The following is a 7,195-nucleotide window of genomic DNA, read 5'->3' as shown; positions in this document are numbered from 1 at the left end:
CTACAATTATATGGCACCCCCACCCAAAGGAACTCTCTTCCCCTTTTTTTGGAATATGGGGCAGTTAACAAAAATCATGGAGTATCTTATATCCTATGAAACCCTAAACAACACTGTTTATTTCATATTAAAGTCAAAAACATTAGTGTAATCCTAGTCTATTATTTGATAGAAATCTTTAAACTTTATAATTAACTTTACATCTTAAATATCTGATAAATTTACAGAATGATATTGTTATTCATTGTCAAAAATTTATATTAAAACTACATGGGCTTGCAGTTTTTATCATATTGAAAAAATTATCTGTTTATTTGATTTGTACAGCAGTTTGAGCTACGAAGTAGGAACATGAATGTTTGAAAAGTAAAGGTGCAAAAAAAATTCTTTTGACCAATCAGGTTCATCTTTCCCCTTAATAAGTCAATGAACTGAATCATCAGACCCAAAATTTAATGTGTCCTAGTGTTACCATGTATATATATGTCTAACAAATCTTACAAACAGACAAAGTACTCCATAATTTATACATTAATCCTGGAATGGAATAGGTTCCTAATTAGACTTGTTCACCATAGATTTAGGTTTAAGTATTTCACCATTAGAGAAAGAACATTTGAATTTTGTTACATGAGAAAATTTCAGTTTCTTCGGGTGAACTTTAATGCTTAAGCATGAGATCAAGGCCAGTTGTGCGAGTCTGAAAAAATTTCTTCCAAAACTGATACATTATTACAAGGCCTTTGAGCTTTCATTATCACAATAACCTTGCCAACTACACATTAAATTCGTTTCAGCTGTTATCGATATGAAATATTTCTATATATTGTAACACAATTTCTACATCCAAAATATCTCCTTTAAAATTCTTTCCTCCGATCTGACCCGAATCTTTTAATTCAGTTTTAACATGACATTAGCATTAGATTTCACCTTTGGAAACCTAGAGTCAGAATAGTAAACTTACGAAACGATTTACTTAATTATGTGGTTATTACTGTTAAAATGAATTATTCTAAAGTTTTGTTGGATAGGAATATGAAGGGCTGTATTTAAGTTTTTCTGATATCAGGATTTGTTTTGTTTTGGATAAAAGGTGGACCTCACGCATTGATAATCAAATGGCATTTCGTCCTCCTAACCTTTTATTAGATATGTTATACTCAGTTAAGTTACCCTGAAACCAATATTTCTCAGTGTGCTGGTATTTTGTTTCTTGATTAATGCTTGAATTTTTGTCTATACACTCACATAATATTGTTATTAATGGAACCAATACCCAAAAAAAAATATTTTGTAAGTTGGTAAATTTAAAATTCGACAAAACTCTTTTCGTAGCATTTCAGTTTAGTGGATGAATTGTGCATAAACCTAAAACGTGACTGTGTCTTAATTTAAGTACACCTTTGCTGATACAGTTTAGGTTAAAGGATGTTATATTTCCAAGAAATCTGTTTTTGAAACACTTGAATAACGGACTGTATATCAGAACCAAACAAATAGAAGTTCATATCATGCTCTATATTCAAAATAAGTTTGTTATTTTCCAAGATGTTTCTTTAATATCAAATCGGTTGTAATATTTACTGTTGCTGATCCATTCACAGGTGCAACCGATGATCTTTTTGGAGCAATGGAGACATTTCGTCATGTTTACCAAAATGGTATTGTCTTAAAAGGAGAGACGTGTTACAAGTTTGTTTATTTTCTAGGTGCAAAAAAACTTAGGGTTCCTCAAGCTCTGTTGCAGATGAAATATGGTCCACCAAAACCTGTACCACATGAAAAAATAAAATTCCCATTTTGAGTTTATTTCATTAGATTTTTATGCTTATCAAACTTCCATGTTTTCAAAATATTGGTTTGGTGCGAACTTGTGGTTTTTACAACTTTTAACATCCTTCAAGTTGCTCATGTTTAGCTGGTATACATCGGTGTTATTTCAAATCTTAGTAATCGTACAGATAAGTACATGTGCACTCATTTAATGTAGGAAACTGGTTAGAGTTAACTAAGGTCAGATGTCAAGGTTATAGCACAAGACGAAAGATATAGTTACAAATGTAAAACTGAATATCTATGTAACACGACTACAGTTTGTCTAAACGCATGTATAATGTATGGGTATTCTATTTATTTAGGAACACCAACTGAATAATTATATATATCTATAGAATTGTGTACACATATTTAAGCGTAGTTATCACATAAATACAAGTTCAATAACATCACTGGGTTTCTATTGTAATACTTTTTCTACTCAGTTCCATTTAAAATGTAGCAAGAATACTTGGGAAAAACTAAATAATCATGGTAAACTTTCGTTAGTTGTTTATATACATAATTTTCAACCTATGAAAAAAAATTAATCAAATATAATATTGATTTGTAAAAGAAAACATTGTAGCCAATTGTGAAGCTTCCAACAATGTTGTGAATCAATATGATAATGAGTTTTGCTGATATTTTATGGTTACTGTAACAATGAATTGTTTAACATAGTTTTACACGTTAGTTTTCTCCCTTAATAGTGGGTATTTTAAGAATCAGATATTCTAAGAAATTAAAAATAATTTTCAGAGCCCTCTCATGCAGAGAATCAAAGCATTCACAGGTGTAAGAAGTTTTTTACTCAGGGGTACAGTTTTTTGTTTTGGAAGATAATCGTAGGCCTTCCCTGTTATAAAGCTTTTGAGGAAGCATACAAAGAAAACAGATTCTCACTTTAGAAGTACTAGTAGTAGTAGTAGTGGCACTTGGATAAACCAGAAACTAACCATTTTTTTCCTTCTGGCATAAGGTTTACCCTAGAGCATTTGGTTTTATTTTCCTATCAGAAAAACACAAAAGTCTAACTGAACAAACAATTTCCTCTCGTTTAAAGTATATGCTTTGCCAGAGAGGATGTTTCTGGCTAGTAATGTTTAGAAAAGAAAATAGCTTACTGACTAATCTGTAAATCATAATAATGTCACATGAAAAAATCAAAGATTTCGTTAGCGAGTTTGAAGATGGTTTTAGACAAAATGTAACAACATCCATCGTTGTAGTCCATTTCCATCAGTAACAAGACTATTTTAATGGTTGAAATATTTTTATTATATTAATAAATATAGTGACCTTAATAAGTAAAAGTTGTTACAATACATGAGTTTAAAATAAATACACTTAAGTTAGATTACTTATAAACATAAAATATGTGACTAATAATTATCATTAAACATGGGGTTATATACAAGCCATGTTTTATATTTATTTGTAATATCATACAGTGCACTATACCACTACAAAATTCCCAGATATGTTTTAGAAAAATTAAGAGAAGGAACATTTTTTGTAACTATCTTTTCTTATAACTGTTAATGTTTCTTCGCTTAGTTTTATTTACCATTCTGCTGGAGTGTTTGACTTGTTGCCCACTCCTCAGGAAATACACAACTTTTTATTACCATGCTGAATATATTGTGCAGAAAAGGTTTTATACCCGTTACAACTCAGAACTTTCTTTGTCTTAGTGTTCAAGATTTACATAAAACATTAACATTTAAAACGTTGACATTTTATTTGTGCAGGGATAACCACACACCAAACTATTAGGCCTTTTATTTTCATATCATATTTTGTATTAAACTTCTATTTAAAGGAGAGGTAAGATAAGTTAATTATTCTCTTTTGATATGATCAAAACTACCTCTATGGTCTCTCAATAAATATATATATGAATTTAATGAGATCGGAGATTTATAGAAACTAATAATTTTAAATTACGTATCACGGACATCATAACTTTATTTTTCATGCTTTTTATACTTAAAACCATACATTGCATATTCAAATACAAGATCCAAGATAAAAAACTAAAAATTATGATGAGTATTACATGATAGTCGTTCAAAGGTCCCACACGATTTATCCTAGGTATCTTGAAGTTATGTAATATCAAGATTTGATCATATTGAACTGTTAAATTGTTTCAGTATAAAAATTCAGGTATGTATACAACACAATATGAATTTAATCTACATGTCATATATATTGCGGCCATTCTTAGTCTAACAGCCAAGCCGATAAGGTGCATTTTGATATCTGTCGTATGATTTTTACCATGCTTCCTGCCAGTAAGCAGACTATCCCCTACCCAACACTGCTGGTAATTATCGGACTACTGCCAACTTCATCCGAAGATATAAGCCTCAAGCCCGTGTATTCCCTGAGCACACTCATTGTCTCCGCAAGGCATGTATACTCTTCCAGCCCAGGACACCTGAAGATCTCTGTTACCTCTGCCACCCTTAGTCTTCAAACCCACCCATCACGTGCCGACCCCCAAAAAGCAACGCCAGTCTCCACACAGTATTTCTAAGAAATGTTCACGTATCCTTTACCATAAAAGAAATCCATCGAGCCCTCGAAACTTCAACCAACTCAACGATCCACATAGTCCACCGAATCACATCCAAGAAAACAGGTTCACCCTCTCATTTCATGAAAGTTATGACTTCTAAACTAACAACAGACTTCATCCTCTCTCACGGCTGCTCTCTCAAATTCTACCACTTCAAAGCAGAGAAACCATACTGGAAGCCACACCCACCCCCTACCCTTACCAAGCCCATGTTTCACAACATCCAAATGACAACCACCACCTACCAGACCATGACATACCTTTTCTTCTCTCCGCCAACTTACCAATGACACTGAGGATTTCATGCCATCACAAGCATACTGGAACTTGAATCCGAACTCAAGTAAAGTCCTAGTAAATATCAGAAGAATCCAAAACTCCTCTAAACATTAATTAACCCCCAGAACCAGACTTCACTTTATCTCTCCAACTTATTTCTTCTCGCTAACCATGCACTGATAATGGATTGGCTCATTACCAGTGAAAGTGGGTTTTCTCAGGGTACTTCCGTTTCCCCCCACATCAAAATTTTGGCATAGGATTTATAGATCTCCACTGCCCTGGTGGACCATCTGTCCAATATGGACCGTTTATGTTTATGATACTTACATAGTTTGTTTTTATCAAAACTTCAATCCATACCTCTAATCCATGTGCGGGGCAAAGTTAGGGTTGCTTAATCTTTGAGCACTCCTGATTATTATTTCTTCTGAAATGATTAAGTTCAAATCAATATAACTACCAGGAACATATATATCGCACTTTTTATTAAGAAGCTTTAAAAATCTCCTGGACTATTAACGTAAACTCTTTCAATTGCTTCTGCATCAAGATGGAATCATCGGTCCAAAATAAAAGTGTTGCACAGGAAAGATATGTGTATGACTATCCTTTCAACTTAGGTTTGAATTTTCTTACACAAGAAGGTGGATCTACAGACTAATGAATCCTACTATAATTTGAGAGAAGTTTGTTTGACCTCTAACCCCTCCTAGGCCTTTGCAGTTGATATAGTTTAATGAACAAGGAATGATTTTGGAAGTGTCAAGAAGTTATTTTTCTTTTACAATGCATATATTTCATAGCTCCAGTGGTGGCTGAATATATATCAGTCAGTAGGGGTGGCCACTAGGGGGTACTAATGGGATTTCTCCCATTTCCTCCTTCATTACATGGGATATACATACAATCTATTTATTTTCAATCATTACTGGTGTATTTAGGACAAAAAACTGTATATTTATAACTGGTAAAACATTAATTCAACATTTGCATTTCATTTTCAAATCCCATCAATAATTTGAGGGATTTTATTTTCATACATTGTCTATCTTGAAAGTTTCTTTAACCAATTGTATTAGGTGAATTGTTTTTAAGTCGCATGTTACTTATTGCTTTTTGATAAAAAACTAAAATGTTAGACATGAATAATTTTATTCTTATGTACGTTTAATCTTTATATTGCCACCAACATATTTTGTAAAGAACACAAATTTCATCAACCTCTCACAGATACATCTGCTAATAATGTTCTGTACAGAAGAGACATTACTTATTTTGTCAGTAGTTTAGTGAAAGTTTGATTCAGAAACAGGAATAACTGTTTGAATGTGGTGTTTGTATAGAAATCCCCCCTTTCTCTATATGCTTCTTTTTAAACACTTCTTGGTATCTTTACTTATGTAAAGAATGGAAGCTTGGTTTTTAATTATGATGAATGCTCACAAGAACACGTGATAACAAATCTTTTATTGGGGCTCATTTTATTCTTTATTTGCTTATAAAAAAATATGTTTGATTTTACTTGAAGAAATGATTTGCCATGAAAAATCTGACAACACCCAACATTGGTAAGATATATCGTCATATGTGATGAAACCTAAAACTGGTCATGCATATCATAACATCTGATGAAATCCAACGCTCACCATGTAAATTTTCACATCTGATAAAAACCAACATTGTCCATGTATATTAACACATCTGATGAAACCCAACACAGGATCATATATAGTCGCATTTGATGAAACCCAACACTGGTCTTGTATATTATCACATCTGATGAAACCCAACACTGGTCTTGTATATTATCACATCTGATGAAACCCAACACAGATCATATATAGTCGCATTTGATGAAACCCAACACTGGTCGTGTATATTATCACATCTGATGAAATCAACACTGGTCATGTATATTATCACATCTGATTAAACCAACACTGGTCCACATTTCAGTTACAGTTAACCACTGTATTGGCCTTTCTTGCCCAATTTGAATACATAATTGAAATTCCTCTAGAATTTAACAGAATCACTTCACTAAATATATGTAACCTTTATATAACTGACACGCTATCAACCTAAACGTAGATTATTCGGGAAATAGGTAACGGAGATTGAGTAAACCAATTTCACTGAAGTATCATTACATATTTTCACTGTACTTAGTCAAATATATGTTATGAATGAAAGCAAAAGATTATTGATACTAAAATAATTTAGAACTTCAAAAAGATGAAAAAAATAGCATGAGAGCATTTTTAGACATTACGCATTATAGTTCAACTGAACATCCTATTCCTTTAGCTTATGTTCAACTGAACATCCTATTCTTTTAGCTTATGTTCAACTGAACATCCTATTCCTTTAGCTTATGTTCAATGGAACATCCTATTCCTTTAGCTTATGTTCAATGGAACATCCTATTCCTTTAGCTTATGTTCAATGGAACATCCTATTCCTTTAGCTTATGTTCAACTGAACATCCTATTCCTTTAGCTTATGTTC

The 7,195-nt window shown here is 32.4% G+C and overlaps 1 protein-coding gene across 1 annotated transcript in view; it reads left to right on the top strand.

The window, feature by feature from the left end:
• The window catches only part of LOC111088702, a 5,398-nt gene extending 3,586 nt beyond the window's left edge, over window positions 1-1,812 (top strand). The window contains exon 2 of the mRNA XM_022399513.1: window positions 1,608-1,812. The gene's annotated coding sequence lies outside the window, so the exon portion shown is untranslated. The remainder of the gene's footprint in view (window positions 1-1,607) is intronic.
• Window positions 1,813-7,195: the final 5,383 nt, after the last annotated feature.

This window comes from Limulus polyphemus, unplaced genomic scaffold, assembly GCF_000517525.1.
Source record: "Limulus polyphemus unplaced genomic scaffold, Limulus_polyphemus-2.1.2 Scaffold4259, whole genome shotgun sequence".
Classification (NCBI taxonomy): Eukaryota; Metazoa; Arthropoda; class Merostomata; order Xiphosura; family Limulidae; genus Limulus; species Limulus polyphemus.
This window is presented reverse-complemented; position numbering and strand designations above follow the sequence as displayed.